Source organism: Cyprinodon variegatus, unplaced genomic scaffold (assembly GCF_000732505.1).
Source record: "Cyprinodon variegatus isolate N-32 unplaced genomic scaffold, C_variegatus-1.0 Scaffold31, whole genome shotgun sequence".
In the NCBI taxonomy this organism is placed as follows: Eukaryota; Metazoa; Chordata; class Actinopteri; order Cyprinodontiformes; family Cyprinodontidae; genus Cyprinodon; species Cyprinodon variegatus.
Window position 1 is genome coordinate 1,355,403 of NW_015150484.1, and position 17,913 is coordinate 1,373,315.

At 38.0% G+C, this 17,913-nt stretch overlaps 1 protein-coding gene across 1 annotated transcript in view; it reads right to left on the reverse strand.

The window, feature by feature from the left end:
- kiaa2022 (KIAA2022 ortholog) overlaps window positions 1-16,591 on the reverse strand; it is a 124,882-nt gene extending 108,291 nt beyond the window's left edge. The window contains exon 1 of the mRNA XM_015401070.1: window positions 15,991-16,591. The gene's annotated coding sequence lies outside the window, so the exon portion shown is untranslated. The remainder of the gene's footprint in view (window positions 1-15,990) is intronic.
- Between the last annotated feature and the right edge of the window lie 1,322 nt (window positions 16,592-17,913).

Consider the following 17,913-nt stretch of genomic DNA (forward strand, 5'->3'; position numbering starts at 1 on the left):
AGACAATTTCTCTATTCATTGTTTCTGTAAAAGAACCTGAAGTGCATCAATTTTAATGCATGGAAGCCCTTAAAAAATGCATAAATCTGCAGGAATCAGAGTAAACAGCTCAGACCTATAAACAGAAAACATGTATGGGTGATGAAAAGCGTGATCAGTGCATCTTCAGTGCAAACGGAGCAGAAAATCTCTTTCTTGCAAAATGCCCATGTTAAGGTGAAGAGGCCCACATTCTCAGCTAATAGACTGTACATTCTCCTTTCTCCTGGATGTTTTATGCGAACCGCAGATCTGTAATTGTGTGAGCTGCTGCAGTCGGCCAAAGACTATCGGTGTTGAAATGAGCTAGACAGACTTCTCTCAGTAAGTGCCAGTCAGTGTCCTACCACAGAGAGCCTGCAGCTACAGACGTTTAATCTGAGTTAGAGGGAGATTTGCTTTCGTGGAGGCCACAGTTTCAGAACTGATGAATAATGAGCTGTTGCATTTTTAACCGTATAATAAAAAGGAGGTGAAAATATAAAAAAGAAGCTCAAGAGCTAATATCTTATATCTTCTATGAGCAACTAGAAAAATGTAAGTAGGGCTAAGAAGAGCAGTATCAAACTTCAATGTTTTCATTGCAAACAAAAGGCAGACAAGTTAGATATTTAACCTACTTTTTAAGTTTATTTTGATTAAACAGAATTTGGTTATCTTTAACCAAATGTTGGGTCAAAAGCAGTGTTATTTATTAGTGAAAAGGCCAGAAGAAGCCTCATCATTTTACACAGGCGGACACTTTTAACTACACAGTGACCCTAATCAGAGTTCAATAAACCTCTTCTAAAGGCAGGTTCTAGAAATTATGAGATGATAAAATTAAACTATAAAGGAACATCAGTATAAATCTGTGTATTAATGACTTTAGTTCAGAATAGAAGAATCAATTTATTAATTTTATAAAAAAACTAGCTTACCCTAAGTAAAAAACGCAGGTTAGTGTTGGCTACAGTCAACATTTACAGGTCAAGCAAACAACTGGCCATAATGTCAGTTCAGACAGAAAATATTATAAACTATTTTATATCTTGATAAAAATGAGGTCGTTTTTTTCATGTCCTACCAGTTTTTTCCAGGTAAAACATGGAGGCCTTATAATGGAGGATATCTTATATCGACCATGAATCAATATGGAAGGCAATTTGCTATAGGAAGTTTATTGGTATTTTTTATTGGTATTTTTATCTTATAAAATAAGGAAAACAAAACATTCATGAAGATTATGTGTGGATTTTCTTCTACAGGATATTATTTGATAAAAAAAATCTACATTATTCTCAAGCTAATGACAACAAAAAATCTAAAATAAAAGATTCTATTTATTTTAATGTCATTCTGTAATGAAAATATCCTTAAATATAATCTCACTAATAATAAAAAATATGTTTTTTTATTCAAAAAAAGCTAAAATATGTTAGCCTTAGGAACAATGTGTTCATACGAACAAATTTGTTCTTAAATCATTCGTACGAGTGATTTAGGAGAAAATATTGCATTCTCCCATTTCTAATCTGTGATATGTTATATATTAATAAAATGCAAAACCTATTAGGAAAAATCTGGTATTCGAACGTTTTAAGTATAAATGATTTTATTTGAACTTTTCAAAAACCAACACAGGCAGAGGCATTTGCTGATCCACTTCCTGAGAAGAGAAACAACCAAAGTGACGGTTAAGAAGCTGTGTGTGCTTTCTATAATTCTATATCCTGCGGTAATCAAGCAAAGTTTAATGGAAGCCACCTTTAAATTATTGCAAACTTTGACTTAAGGCTCAACACAACTTAGAAACCCATTAATCTCTCTTTTCAGGAAACCCAAGATGAATTGTCTCATTTAAATTCAGCCTGGAGTTGAGTACAGTTTGCTGTTTCCTTTATGTCTAAAATGTATTAAAAAATACATTTATTCATTTCTTGAACCATGATGATAATAAAGGTAAACTTTGTAAACGTATAAATGCAATGCTAATAATCTGATATTATTTTTTCTGTTTTTACATTCTTAGGGGATTGCTCTGTTTTTATTTGCATAAATGCATGTTAGTTTTTTTTTGTTTCAGTATTTTCTTGTACCAAACATGTGTAACTTGTTTACTCTTCTTGTAAGGGATGTAATGGATTACAGCTACAGCCCCACTAGATCACTTTGTTTATTAATAGCAAATGATGCTGATAATCCTTGAACAAAAACTCTCATGTTGCTTGCAAAATACAGTAATCCATTGTGATCTGAAAAAAAAAACAGGCTTTGTATAAATGGATGTAAATCAATAACAAAAAACATCAGAAAACCCTGACAGGGTCTTGCTTTGGAAGGGAGTCATTTTAAAATCCACAACACATGTAAAATCTTGTGGAAAAAAAATGTATGTATCTAACAGGTAATATAATAAATCATATCTTACATTTGTAAAACATTGAAGCCATGCATAATCTAATTGATTTAAAAAAGCTTGCAAACCACAACTAAAACCTTCATGAGTACAAACTGTTGTAATTGTCTTTGTTGTTTTTCCATAAATCTGGTTTTGATGTTTTTCCAAACTTATGGCAAACCATCAAGGCTGATTAAAAATACGAAATCAGGACTGATTACTTCTGATTGGCTCTAATCATCCAGATGGAAAAACATGACTTGCAGAAATTTAATGCAATAATAGGAGCAACCGTGCTAAAGCCATCAACGTCTAGAAGCCTTTCCTTTTGTTTAGTGCCTGTAAATATTCCTGATTCTACCGAGGAACCTAAAATGTCTCAGTAGATAACACATCCATCCATACCAACAATATTCCAAACTCTCAAGCCTCATTCTAACAGATTCCCATCGTCCATGCGATTAGCTTTTGGCTTGGCAAAGAGCAACATCAGAAACACAGAGCAAATCACTAAGATTTCTAAAAGCCAGAGGGGTCTGGATGCTCACATCCATTATGCACAGCACAATTTCTGATAAGCATAAAACCTAGAAGTAAAAAAGTTAGCTTTTCTAAGTGGTGGCCTCTACTATTTGGGTAAAAAAACTGCAAAAGTAGAAAAAATTAATTGACTAAGATCACTGTTTATAAATTACTGTGAGTCCATTATCAGGATCATTTAATATATTAAGTTAGCCACAAAGCCAAGGTTGCAGATTCCTGAAAGAAGAAGAAGAAAAAAAAGAAGAAAACTGTGTTTCTATCTTAATTTGGCGGAACCTTAAAGCTGACCTCAATTTCTAATTAATTGTTAAAGAATTGAAATACTGAATTAGTCCAAAGCACAAATCAGTAATAGACTGTTCTGTCGGTGCATATCATCATAAGACATTGATTTAGGACTATTCTGCAAAAACTGATCTAAATAAGTATAATTTAATAAAATAAATGCATTTACCCATAATTAGAGGAGGTAAATAAGATGATCTGCCAAGATAATTTGTATTTTCAGTTTTTTGTAGTGTATGATTTCAGTACAGAGGCCCTTATTTGAAATATCAATGCAACGTTCATAAGCTGTATGTAACGCAATTTCGTTCTGTATGCACTCTGTGCATACAAAATGACAAATAAAGAAGTCTAAGTCTAAGTCTAAGTCTTACAGGGGCTAGGACCTGTTATATGGGGGCACTGGCCACCGTTGGCCTCTATCTAGAACCGGTCATGTACCCCCCTGATCATTTGAAGCAATATAGTATTGTTAAAGAATTTTTTTTAAAGGTCTGTTGGTAAAACAGCACTAAACAGCATGTAGTTTGTATTATTTGATAGAACTGACTTTGTACAGTTGTTTGAGATTACGGTAGTGCTGCTTTTATTTATGTTTTATCCTTTTTCCAACAAGGATTTCAAGCGTTACTAATTTAGTGTGCACATTTTGTAAGTATTACTTTAAAATGTAAATACTAATGTGAAAATTCTACATGTAATTACATTTAGTAAGTAGTGCTGTTTTAACCCTGACAGCTACAGCTTCAGAAAATTCTGGTCACTGACATTTGTTGTATCTTAAAAGACTTTAAAGGATTTTTCCTTAAACCTCAGTGAATGTTTAATTCTGAAGCTTTTCTTGCAGCTTGTTTCTGTCTAAAATTGGGCTCTAATCAGAAGAGTTTGCAATTACCTGTTAAGCTCTGTCAACAAACGTGTCCAAGACATCTAAAGAAAAATTAATTTAAAGCAGGCACAGCTCTTATTATCATTATTATTCTCTTAAAATGTTAACCTCTTAAGCAAAAGCTACAGGTTATCTCTCAGTTTAACAAGTTAACAATAAACTGAACCCAACTTTTTTTTTTCTTGGCATGAAGCAACCAAACAGCCCATTTTCACTCTAATTAAAGCCCACTGCATAAAAATGGCTAAAATAAACACTAATGATGCAGACTGAAATTATGTGAAGATTAAAGGTTTTAAAGGTCATCATTCTGGATACAGCCCTAATTAAAAAACAGGAGTTGCATGACATGTTTCATCTGCTGTTATATTGCTTTCATCTTTTCTTTATTTGCTATTCTAGACATATATTTCCACACAACAAACAGAGAGACTGGAATTTATTCAGCATGGTCAGAAATCCTGCACAAAAATGTACACAGCACTACTCACAATGTGGAGGGCTTTGTGTGACTAAATGATAAATTAGCTCTTTTATCAGCAACCGCTACCCAGAGGTGCATATTTGACTCGTTGTGTCGAGCGTTTTACCGGCTCAGCTCTGATGTATGTGGGCTGTACTCTGACAGTGTTGCTGAATGATGACTGGGGGAAATGGGTTAGAAGAGCGAAGTGACACAGAGAGAGAGAGAGAGAGTGATGGCGAGCTGAAAAATGTCTATTTGCGCATGACAAGAGGCTCGTCACGTCACTGAACGTCGCTGTCAGGGGCTGAGCCTGGAATAAATGTCACTTCCCGATCCTGGCCCCTTCCACGCACTTTATGGCTCTTTATGCTACAATTAGCTACTTGTTTATGACAGCCATGACTGGGTCAGTGTCATAATGTAAAATACACAGTGTGTGTTGTCAGATGTAATACTGAAATGAGGCCCACGGCTTGCATAAAAATCTCAGCAAGGCGTGCCGTAGCCGAGGCCAACACACGGCAGGAATCAGACGAGCAAACGCACAGCTGTACGTTGTAGAAGCCTCGCAGCCACAGTGCATACTTTGTACACTCTCCTGCGATGCATCTGAAATGAGAAGTCCTAATTATTATTTCCATTGTGCCCCACTCCTGCGACAAGGACCACTAGCTGTGAATGATTATAATTATTACCCGTAGTGGAATAGCAGTCATGCTGTTGTATCATCAGCAGAATCATCCACCACATTGGGGTCAGATCCGACTTCAAATTCATAAATGCAATCCAGTTTTCCAATATTAAAAGAAACAAACGTTTGACTTAGGCTCAGACGTGTAGTGCGAGTTTTTAGTCTTGCCTCTGGCATGCTGTAGTAAATGAACTGAAGCAGTCATCATCATTTTATCCTGATTTTAGCTGATACACTAACGCCAAATGGAAAAATAATTATACCTGGTTTACAATATCTGAAAAGCTGGGTTTGTATCCGTATTTAACTCTCTTTAATATTACAATAAAATCCAGCACAGCCAACTGAATGTACAGTCTACAATGTAAAATCTGCAAACCTTCCAAAGCATTGCTGTCAACATAGACAGACAAGAAGTGCACCAGCAGCTAAATGCTCCTTTTATAAAAGAACTCATAAATCCACAACTCAGGTTGGAGAATCTGTTGATGGTCTGACAAGAAGTAAATCACAACATTTAAAACTAGTGGTGTACTGATCAGTTAAAATATCGGATATCTATCTAATGTTAGCCACAAAAAAACAAACAAACAAAAAAAAAAACGGATTATATCACAAAATAGAAAATGGATCAATTGTTTCCACATCTGTTGTTGTTGGCTTTTGTTCTGTGTTTTAGTAATATCACGTGATCACACATTTTCAAACATTCTACAATACAAAATAAGTATTAAAGAATGCATGATTCATGCTAATATCGAATCGGTCAGTTTTAAAAGCTGTAATATTGGTATGAAATTATAAATAAATACATTAAAAAGTTGTATTTGGAAACCCCTACTAAAAAAACAAGTATTTCAAGCTGCAACTTTTTACCAAACAAGTTAAATGCTGTGTGTGATGAAAGAATACTATAAACTAGGGGTGAGTATTAGCATAGGTGTTGCGATACAATACATGTCACAATAAGGTATTGTCAAGATATTGCAATATCAATATATATTGCAGTATTTTTCCCAGCTATCAAAATTAAATGTGTAGATAGAAAGCATGTGCTGTATACATTAATCAGAAGGTATATTGATCATTTAGTTATTTTAGTATCCATGATGTTTGGGGTTTGAGTCGGTCCACGTCTTCAGCTGTGACTGCTTCGGCTACAGATATGGTGCTGCACCCCACAGAAAAGGGCTCCACAGCTCTATCAGCCAGAGTGAAGGTGCTGAGTTAGCCCATTTTTCCCTCATTGCTTTAAGCAAAATGTTTTTTTTTTTTTGTTTGTTTGTTTGTTTTAATCCATAATAGGAACTGAAAAATCTAAATCACATCTGGCACCTGAATATGACGATCACCAAAATGATTTTTACCCCCACACCGCTACTATAAAAACACCATCCCCATGTGAAAACATGGTGGTGGCCTCATGTTGCTTTGGGAATATTTCTCTTCAGCACAGACAGAAAGGAGAATGTGTTAGAAGCTGCAGGATACTGAAGGCTGGGGTAAAGGATGACCTTTCAGAAGAACAACCACCACAAACAGAGCAAGAGCTGCAGGAGAGCAGCTAAATTCAAAGCATATTTACATCTTATAATGTTATAATACTTTGAAACAGATTTTTCCAAACACCTCCCACCCCATTGAACCATTTGCTTTCCTCTTTTAAAACAAATTGCACTTTTATAATCTATAATCCCAGTTAAATACAGTAAAGTTTTTGAACACTTCAGTAGTAGCCGGTACCTCGATCTGCTCCCTTTGGCGATCAAAAATATTTTATAGGTTAAAATCATAATGATACGTTCTATTAAAAAAAAGGCTAAAAACAGAACCACGACACAACAGATATTTAACTGTCGCCAACAAAGAGAGAGATTTTACAAACACTGCTGAGGGGATTTCTAACAAAAACTATAGCCTGTCTGTTATTCGTACATAAATTCCCTGCATTGTTTGGAGCAGAAAACAAGCCTGCCTTGAATAGCTGGTAATTATGTGCAGCATGAATAAAGCAGGGTTTCTTTTTGAGGCACTGGTGGCTTGTTAAGTGGTAAACAGACAAAACAGCATTTAGAAAATAAAAGGTGCAGGGAAACATCCATGGCGCAGTGAGCTTCTCTCTATTAGACACGACCCTGTCTGGATGTTTTCTCTGACTGGAAGGAAGCACAAACAGTACCTAAAGAAAGTTTCTCTGGGCTGTGTTCCTCTAAACCTCCCCACTGTCCCTTGTCTGCTCTCCACATCCTCTTTGCCTTCATTTCAGGCTAGCTTATTTTCCCTGTATCCACACCAAAACATGAATATGAAGCAGCTCTGATGGAAGAAGAAACATGTTTAAATTAGACATGGGGCATTGCAGACAAGGGGAATCTATTAGTGCTATTATATAATAAAAAGCCGAGCTGTTATTGCCACTATGTGTGCCATTAAAAAAGGGAACAATACATATGAATGCACTGTGTGAAACCAATTAAAATACAGCCCTGTCATATAGCTTCCTCGCTTTCTGAGTCATGTTGCGTCTGCGCCGCTCTCGCACCATTCAGAGCATCTGTGACCACAGCATTAGCTCCACACCTATGTAGGCTCTTCCTCCACTGTCGCAGGCTATATGTTTCAGTTACCTGATATTTAAAGGAGCGCCCCAAGAGACGGGTGAGCAGGAGTGGGGGAAATTTCACATTATCTATCCATCTGCAATATAAGGGGCCTGATGTGGAAGCAGGAAATGAGCTATGAATGTTGAGCCTGCCTGCTTGTGTTCCCAGCGGCCACCGGCCTGCATATTGAGATCGAGTAGACACTGCGGAAAGTGGATAAAAAAGACCCCACTTTAATTGGACTTTTATTTGTTAATGGCTGGAATCCTGATGCATTGCTTTAATTATCCCTGCAGAAGTAATTTATGAACACGAGACAAGAAACGAGGCAGAACCTGGTGCTGAAATAGCATCCAAATGCTTCTCGTCTCTTTCTGCGAACCTCCAATCCTCAAAGCGCTCCTGATTCTGCCTTCAACAGGAATCTCTCTGATTCAACTTGTGAGGCGTTTACTGGTGTAAACCCTCTCATTCAGCCAGAGACGACAATGAAAGGACTAAAAAAAAAAAAGCAAAGAAGCCTTTCCTCTTCTGATAGGATTTAGAATGCGAACATCTCTTTGTTTGCTCCAGCATCAGAATTTAGGGGAAATCACAATTAGTTTAGCTTCTACTAAAGAGGTGAAAAGGCCTCTGAACCTTTCAGCCAACACTGATCATCAGGGAGTCCTAACATAGAACTGATTACATCTATCTGTTAAGAGTTTATTTCATCAGGACTAAGGCATTGTGTTTCCTGGAAGGTGAGATTCTTTGAAGGAAATGAACACAGTTTTCCTTTCAGCACAGATGCATTTTTCTGTCTCTCTCTGGGACACAGAGCGCAGCAGGATGTATTTGTTTACACCGCCTGGCAAGAGTATCCATACTCCTTAAAACCACAGTTTGTCACTTTACAACCACAAAGGGATGTCTTTTGTATACACCAAAACAAAATAGTTCAAAATTAGAGGCACAATTCGTAATAGTTTTGTATATTTTTTTTATAGTGAAATAAGTAGAACCAACTGTTGGGGAGATGACAGCTGAAGCATTCTGGAGGGGGTCTCTACCAGCTTTGCACAGTCAGACACCGGCCTTTCTGCAGTCCTCGTCATGCAGTCAAACTGGAAGAAGAGGATCTGTGAACGTCAGGGTTCAATATTAGGGCTGCAGCTAATGATCATTTTGCAAATCGATTAACTGTTGATAATTTTTTTTATAAATTTTAAGGTAACAAAAAGTTCCTTAAGCAAGATTTTTTTTTATAAAATTAAACCAGGTGAAACTAAAACTTTTCCACTTTAGGAGTTCTGGATAAAGCATATTGTCAGATGAAAAAGGTTTTTTTTTTTATCTTAAATGCAAAATTTGTATATATTTTATTATACTTTCAATATAATTATGTTTATAATTATGCATGTTTTAGGGCAGGGGTCCGCGGGCACCAAGGGGCCCTTAAGGACCACATGGGGTGCCCTCTTCGTCCTCTGAAAACAGAAGAACTCACTCAGTGGGTTAAATCTTTTTTTTTTTTTATTCTGTTGCTCTTCTTTGTAATCATTTATGTATTATTTCATCATGTTAACTATTTCATCATATTTCAGAGGTTTCAAAATGACAATATTAAAAAGAAAATTAGAAATGAATAAAAGAATAAAAAGGAGTTTTTATGGATGAGATTTACTGTAGGTGAACACTGATCCCTCTAGTTCATACAGTAGGTCAGTATTGGTAGTCCTTCCTATGACTCGGTAGCCATGAAGTAGCCCTCAGCCTTAACCCCTAGAACCCGACGGACCCACCGGTGGGTCCAGCTGCTACGTGACCTCGTAATTTTAACAAACCCCCAGTATTGATGTAAAAAACACATTTGGCACAGTTTAGTGACATTTATGGATAAATGTGCCAAAATGGCCAATCCGGCTAAGAAATGTCTCACTAATACCATTCTAAAATAAATATGATTCATCTGATTGAGTCCATATTTGGTATATTTTTACACAACATTTAGATTTAAAAGTCTGTACTACTTTTTTGTGCTATAAATAATATTTAGGTAGTGTTTTGCAATGTTTATTTCAAAGAAAATTTTGGCGAGGTTCAAAAAATGCAAAATATTTTGTATTTTGTCCCTAATATTTCAGGCAGGGTCAAAGCCACAATGGTGCTGACACCAGAAAACCATTCATGACATCTTACCTTTACAGAGGTACCAAAAGTTTCTTCTTAAATCTAATAGCTGTGAGGCTATAAGTGATTTACTTTTGTGTGTTTTTGTCAGGCAGAAATTTATTTATACCCCCTTAGGGTGTAAGAGGTTGGTGACCCGTTTTAGGGGCTCTATACTCCAGTTAATGATTAATCAATTACTGAATTAGTTGAAGATTATTTCAACAATCAAGTAATCTCGATTAATCCAATTAATCGATTCAATTCAATTCAGTTTATTTATATAGCGCCAAATTCACAACACATGTCATCTCAAGGCACTTTACAGTTCAACCAGATCATACAGTCAAATTGATACATATCAGCCATATTCAATATATTGCTTTATATTGATTTTGGATTCTGGAACCAGTGTATGAATAAACTTTAAAGCCAAGCCATTCAAATGAGCTGGGAGGGAATAATCTCCAGGCTTGAATAGTTTTCCTTCAATATCTCCATCTATGTTCACATCAGCTCTTCCCTGCTGAGGAAAGGTAATCCCACAGCATGACACTGTCACCATCATGTTTCACTGCTGGTATCAAAAAGCTAATAGTGAGTCTTATAATACTAGAGCTCCTTCTTCTACATGTTTGCACCTACAGAGTTGAATGTAATTATGTTTAAGAGAACATTCGGTCCCACTCCAAATTAGTGTAATTTACTCTATAGCAAGTGTCAACTTTTCAGAGTTAATTTCATTTATTTGGTGCCAAGATCCAGAAGGCCTCTCGGAGACTGGCAGGTAATCAACACCATACAGTAAAAGTGACACTACATTATCATCAAATTTTACACTGAATATCACCTTCAATACTTGAGTTGATTTAAACTGAATATATTAGTAAATACTCAATTTAAAGTGAAAAGCTGCACTATGTTTGAAATTAGAAGCCTAATCATAATATAAAGGTCTGAAATGCTGTTTTGGTGCATTAGATCGATACATTCCAGGTGCAACACATTAAAAGACTGTCTGCAGATAATCGGCATTTTGGCTCCTTTATTGTCTTTTATTCCCACTAAATGTATGGAAATTAGTGACTGAGGTCAGGTAACGGTCGAAAATAAAACAGAGGTCAATGGTAATAATATTATTCAACAATTATATAGGAATGTAATAATTCTATTTATTTATACTGAGATAAAATTACATACTAGACACACTAATCCACAACTCCTGAAAGAAGCTATTTGTATTAGTTTTTATTTGCAGTATCAGAGTAAAGGGGGATGACTAATAAATGCATGCTAAGAGAAGGGTCTTTCAGATTTCAATTCGTAAAAAAAGAAAACGTATTAAAAACCACTTTCTCTATTCTAATTGTTCGCTACTGTGGGGTTAATCATTTGCATAAAATCAAATGAAAACAGACGGAAGTTTGTGTGTTTAAAGCAACAAAATGTGAAAAGTTCAAGGGGTATGAATATCAATGCAAGACAATGTATGTGCAAGTGTCTTCCTGGAGCCCTTCCCAGCTGAGGAGGTGGTGGGGGGGGAGCAGAGAGCTCAGCAGCGCCTCAGTCCCCCAGGATGTGCAGCAGCTCCCTCCTCACCGCCATGAAAAGCAATCAGAGCCCAGCCTTCTCCCCTGGACTTACCTCTGCCTTTAATTACCGAAGTCAGCAGCAGCACAGAGAAAGGCTGCCTCCGCTGGGCTGCAGCTAGCATCTCACAGCCTAAACAAGGGGCTTGGGTCCACCCAGCAGGCTTCTGCGTACAATCCTCCGACATAAACAGTGCGCTGATACGATTCAGCTGGTCCTGATGGGCCCAGCATGCATCTGCCAGGACTGAGACAGAGCTAAGGTGCTTGAAGTGATGCAGCAAGCAGAGCAAAATGTGGCAGACCAGTCATAAAGCGCAGCAGGGCTCCACGCAGCCGAGGGAAGCCCTTTTCTGTATGCTTAATGAGATGTTGTCACCTGGTAAAAACTCTAAACCTGCAGCTTCCATATGATACAGCGGGGGATCTTATCCCTCTGCCGCGTGAGAGGGAAGCAAATATACAGAGTGTAAAATATTAATCCAAATCAAGATGCTGCTTTATGAATAATAACCTTCGTTGATTGAAAGGACGGCTGATGAAGATCAGCTCAGAATGACTGAGGCTCGTTCTGAGGTCTGCAGGCTGATGTAGCCACACAGCGAACATGAGGGGAAGATAAGGATCTGTGTACACAGGCTGCTGGTTTTATTGCTGCAACATAACCCCCCCCCACCCAAAAAAAAAAAAAAAGATGCTCCTCATTTGCTTTCCTTGCAACAGAAACGACATCTCAATGCGTAATTGGGCTTAATTTCCGATCAGATAGAACAGAACAGAAAATAGCACCTAAATGAACGAAGCCTGAAAAGTTAACTGTGCCTCAGAAATGCCCCCGGAACATGACATGTCTGAGGTGCATAATGACACGATGGAGATCATCTTTTCCAAACCAATAATCTCCAAATAAGGTTGCATCAAAGAGGAGCTCTAGCCTCCACTCGTCACGCTGCCTTTGGCCCTGTGGTCCACTGTGCCGCCTCACATGATAACAACACCACCCATGAACCTGTCAACTCAATTTGTCCCTCTTAAAGGCTTTGTTTGACTCAATCAATGCATGGCCTTCCATCTGGTTTCTTCTGCTGTCTTCACATTAGGGGAGGAAAGGGCAGCGGCATTATCCCCTCCTGAACCCCCTGCAGTTTAAAATTATTATGTAGAGATGCACTGGAATTGGACAATTTTCAGCTTGAGCTGCCCTGACCGGTCAAAAGCTCAAATATCTGATCTCATTTCAGTCAGTGAACGCGCCATAAGCCCTGCAAGGCTCCTCTGATAACAGCACAGTTTGGATGGTTTTGTTGAGTGGAAAAAAACTCAAAGTTAAGTATTCCGAGCTTCTGTGAGGTGTTTAAAATGAACTAAGAGGAAGGACAGACATATGAGGTGGTGTTTGAAAGGAAAATGTATTTTAGGTGTATATGGTTCACATTCAGGCAACTACAGAGTGAGGCTTTCAGCACCACACAAAAAAAGGAAGGTTAAACAGATTACAGTAGGGAAGCTCTGATCCTATTGAGTTTTCAACCTCTGATTGCCTTAGTAAATGCTGGATCTAGAGTTAAGTTAAGGAGTTAAATTCTCTGGAAATACTCAAACAGACTGCAGGTTTAGGAATAATCAGAGAACAAACCGCGTAAGTTGTGCTAACTGCCAAAGTATGATGTGAAATAGTCATTAGAAAACCTGTAAATAATCACTGCTAGTGCAGTGGTGGTTCTAGACCAAATGTACCAGGGGGCCAGGAGGGGGCCAGCGTGTTTTCAAGGGTGCACAGAAAAGCATGCAATAAAAAACAGGGCAAGAGGTTCAAATATAAAAGAGAGCTGCATGAAGTGAAATTTCTTTTCAATTAGGTTCAATAAAAATTCAATTTCTTACGAGGTCAATATACATTTATCATTTAGGAATTTTACATATTCTTGACCTAATTTAAGTTAAAACTACCGTTTTCTATAAAATTTGAATTAGAACTCAAGAAAAACTGTTAAATTCATCTGTAAAAATTAGAGCATTTTTTTATTTGTTGTGAAAAAAAAAAAACATTTAGCAGATGAAAACAGGGATCCTATCTCAATACCACTGAAGCTATCGCCTTATTGTTTTTGAATAATCAGTAAAACAGCATTTGTAAAGAAAAAGAATTAAATAGATTCAAAGGACCTATGAGTAACTATGTCTGTTCCATCATTAAAATTTCTTATTATTTATTCAGTACAGGGGCCATACCAGGGACCAGGACATTATCTACAGGGGCACTGGCCCCCGTTGGCCCCTGTCTAGAACCGCCCATGTGCTGGCGGCAACAAAAGAGAAAAATAATCGATCAAATTCCTATAACATCTTATGTCGCATTTCTTAGGGGAAAACAGGATCAGCTAAAAATGCTGACACAGACCATCCAACAAAATATTCAGATTAATGCAACAATTGTTAATATCCTTAATGATGTTGGTCTAGTGGTTAGAGCAGTGCGCTTGTGCTCTGAAAAGGTTGCAAATACCCGGTTCAATCCCCACAGCCTCCACTCTGGATTCCTGAGCAAAACCTTTAACCCCACACTGCTCCCTGGGTGCCAAACAATGGCAGCCCACTGCTCCCCAAGGAGATGGGTTAAATGCAGAGGGTAAATTTCCCCATAGTGGGACAATAAAGAATTCGCTTCATATTTGGATTTAGAAAGAATCAAATCATCCCAAAGAAACTCACTGCGGTTTATGCAAATACTATTTAGAAACCTTTAAAGCATTGGATGTTTTTTGTTTTGTTTTTTTCTTCATAAGCTCCTAGTTTAACAAAAAAAAAAAACGCCCAGGGCTTTTGCTCATCAGTGTTCTCTCTGTGAGGTAAATTGCTGGAAACAAAACAGGTTTTTCCAGAGTAAATCTCTGATATAAAACTATAGTGCTATACAGAGGAGAAATGTAGCAACTGAATACACAAAATTCAACTTTTATAGAGCTTAATTTTTCTATTTGTTACTCTACTCGCAAACACGTTGTTTGTTCTCGGTATCCGTTTCACGCAGGAAGCTCATTATTGCTGCATTGCCTCCAGTTTCTACATTCTGCCTGAATAATTATCAACTTATCTGTAAAATAATGAGCATATCCAATACCAGTTTGATACATATAACTGCTTTAAGATGGTGCAAGTCCACTTCCCTTTTGAAATTGTCATTAGCTTTCGCATGAAGAACCAGCAGGTACAATTTTAACTGCTTTTTAACTTTTAACAGAGGAGTATTTGAAAATCCTGACTTATCCACGTCATGTCGTTTATATGTCCAGGAACCAAACACTCTACATACCCTGAAAGTGATGAAAAGGCTGTTAAAAAAGGTTACATCAAACCCAGTCAGAAACCCACATTCAACATTCTGATTTAAAATTCATACTCGGCGAATAAAATCACCCAGGCATTTATTTCTGTACTTGTAAGATGTGATGCAACTAAAATCTTCTTTAGTGCAAAGTTACACCTCCACAGAGCCATGCAGACAGGCTGTTACTGAGGTCTGCAGCTCATTATTTTTTAGAATGCTGCTGGCTGTGTGCCTGGCTGGGACTTCCAGTAAACATCTGTCATGAAGCCTCCTTAAAGGGGAGCAGAGACACACTAAGCTACTGATCTAGTGACCCCACAGTGCAGGCATTCACACATGCCCCTGCTTGCACCTGTGTGCACTCTGCCATGCTTTACATTAAGGCCAGATCTCCTCTTCTTTTAAATAAAAAAATACTGTTAATGGATGATAAATTAGATGAGTCTCTGCAAAATGTGTTATCCCATTAGGTCACAATAACCCATTTATGAATCATTCATTAGTATGGAATCTGGATCCATTCATTTTGCATTCATACTGGGGCAGCACTGCTCAGGATGCATAACGTTTATTCAAAATGACGTTCACAGGCCACTGTTTGTCTCCAAAACATGCACATAGAGCATCCTAGCTGCCTCACATTGGAGCAGCCACACGTGGGATCCTTTATTTATGTTGATTTTTTTTATTTTTATTTATTTCAAACCTCAGAGAAAAGGTGGGGGCTTGAGCTTTAGGTAAGCGGGGGTATTTTTTCGCAGGGAATGGGTAATCGATGGAGCAGAGACGGATGAATGTAGGCTTAAAGGCAGCTGTCCCAAAGAGGCAGGGCTGCTACTCTCCACCGCATGCACGCTGTTCTCCTCCTTTATAAAGCAGCACAAATAAAAGCCTGATCGCAGCAAAATCTGGGGAATATAACCCGGTTTTGTGGTCCTAGTTGTCATGTGCATACCTAATAGAGCTCGCTGGCTGTTCAGCCACACACGGCACGTTGAATAGCAGCATAATAATTTGCGGACCTACCTCCGGAGCGCGTGTGCGGGGTTTTTTTTTTTTTTTCGCCCCTTTTTTTCCTTGGTTTTTCTCCTCCGTCGCAATGGGATCCCTCTCAGGCGCGCTGGACAGTATCAGAAGATGCGTCTTTTCCCGAAATGCAAACACTTCCCCTGCATATCCCCCCCTCCACCAGCAGCAGCAGCAGCAGCAGCAGCCCGGGCCTCCAGTAATAGCAGGTGGACGCGCCTCTCAGTGATGGAGACGGAGCGGCTCTCCTCTCCGCCGCCGCTCCATGTCGCTCAGCCTGGGAAGGATTCGTATTCCAGGAAACGCGTTACGGAACCGCCAGCATGTCCCGATATCGCCTCTTTTCTCGGGACAGGCAAAGCGGCCGTCGACTCTGAAACTCCTGCTTTGCGGCGGCCCCCCCCTCCTCCTCTCGCGTCTGATCTCCCTTTTACTAGAAGCTTGATGTTGTCACTGTCACGCCGTATTTTCCTCCTTTTTCTCTTTTTTTCCAGTTCTTTTTTCTTTTTTTTTTTCTTTTTTTTTTTGCAGCTGGACCTCTCCCCCTCCTTTGCGACGCGCAGTCTCGTATGCGCGCACTGTGCCGTTCCTCCCCCCCTCCTCCTGTGATTCTTCTATGCCCGACCTATGAGCGCACACAGCCAGCCGACGCAAGGCCACGCACTGCTTTGACGGACGCGCTGAACAAATCAGGTAGCCCACTCCAAACAGGACTGTATCATAACAGAGCAACTGCAATGACATGAATAATGAATAGGCTACTTGTGTTTGCCAGCGCTGGATGATGGGCTCGCTCACTATAACGCAAACTGGACTGGACGCAGTAAAGATCCATGTTGATAAATAAGAAAATGATCAAAAAAGTTGGTTTATTCCAGCAGTTCAAATCTAAAAGTTAAATCCATATATAAATCCATTTAAAACGGCATATGTTAACAGTCTTTATAGCCATCAAAATAAAAACACTAAAAAATAAAAATGAATTTCTTGGAACGTGTGCCATGGGCAGTTCTAGACAGACTCTAGTACTGATCCTGGCCCCTCTTTTGGCCCCTGTATATAAAACATATATTGCAAATGTTAAAATGTTACATTTTCTTGTCAAATGTGTATTTTCTCTTGATTTGAGAATGTAAGTAAGAGTTTGCTAATACAATAAGAATATTTCCCTTTAAAATATTTTTTTAAAACTTCTCAATTATCTTATGTTATGTAGATAATACATATTTATCTTATTTCAAGAGCAAAATTACAAATTCCTTGGGTAGATCAGCTTATTTATTATTTATCTGCTCAGTTTATGGGCAAATATGCATATTTAACATACATTTTTATTTTTTAGAATAGTTTTTGCTGTGTAATACCAAAATTATTTTTTATTTTGATATGCACTGACAGAAGGGACTGCAGTGTAAAAACTGTTTAACAATATTAGAGCTAGCCAAGATGTTTTTGATCTTGTTTTGAGAATGTACATCATGATTTCAAGAAGTCTTATGAAGTGTAATTGTCTCACTGCTTTGGCAGATTATTGCACTTATTTTGAGTAGAATCTTCTCGAAAGAAGATTAGCAGATTATTAATCTAACAGAATCTGCTCTTTGTTATCAAAGGTTTTTTGGCTAGAGCCTGATTATATGGACCATTTTTGCAGTTTGAAGCTGATTTGTCCCTTGGACCAATTAAATTTCTCACCTTTACTAAATTATTAAAAAATGTCAGTCACCTTTAAGCTTTGGCTGGATTAAGATAAAAACACCAGTTTTCATCTGTTGGATTAGTAATATACAACTATGGCTTTGTGGCTGAGTTAATATACTTTTTATTGCACCCCCATCCTGGCCCCTCTGGTAAATTTTGTGTAGAACTACCTTTGTTTTACACAGAAAGAAGCAAATTATTGCTTAAAAAAGCTAATGAATG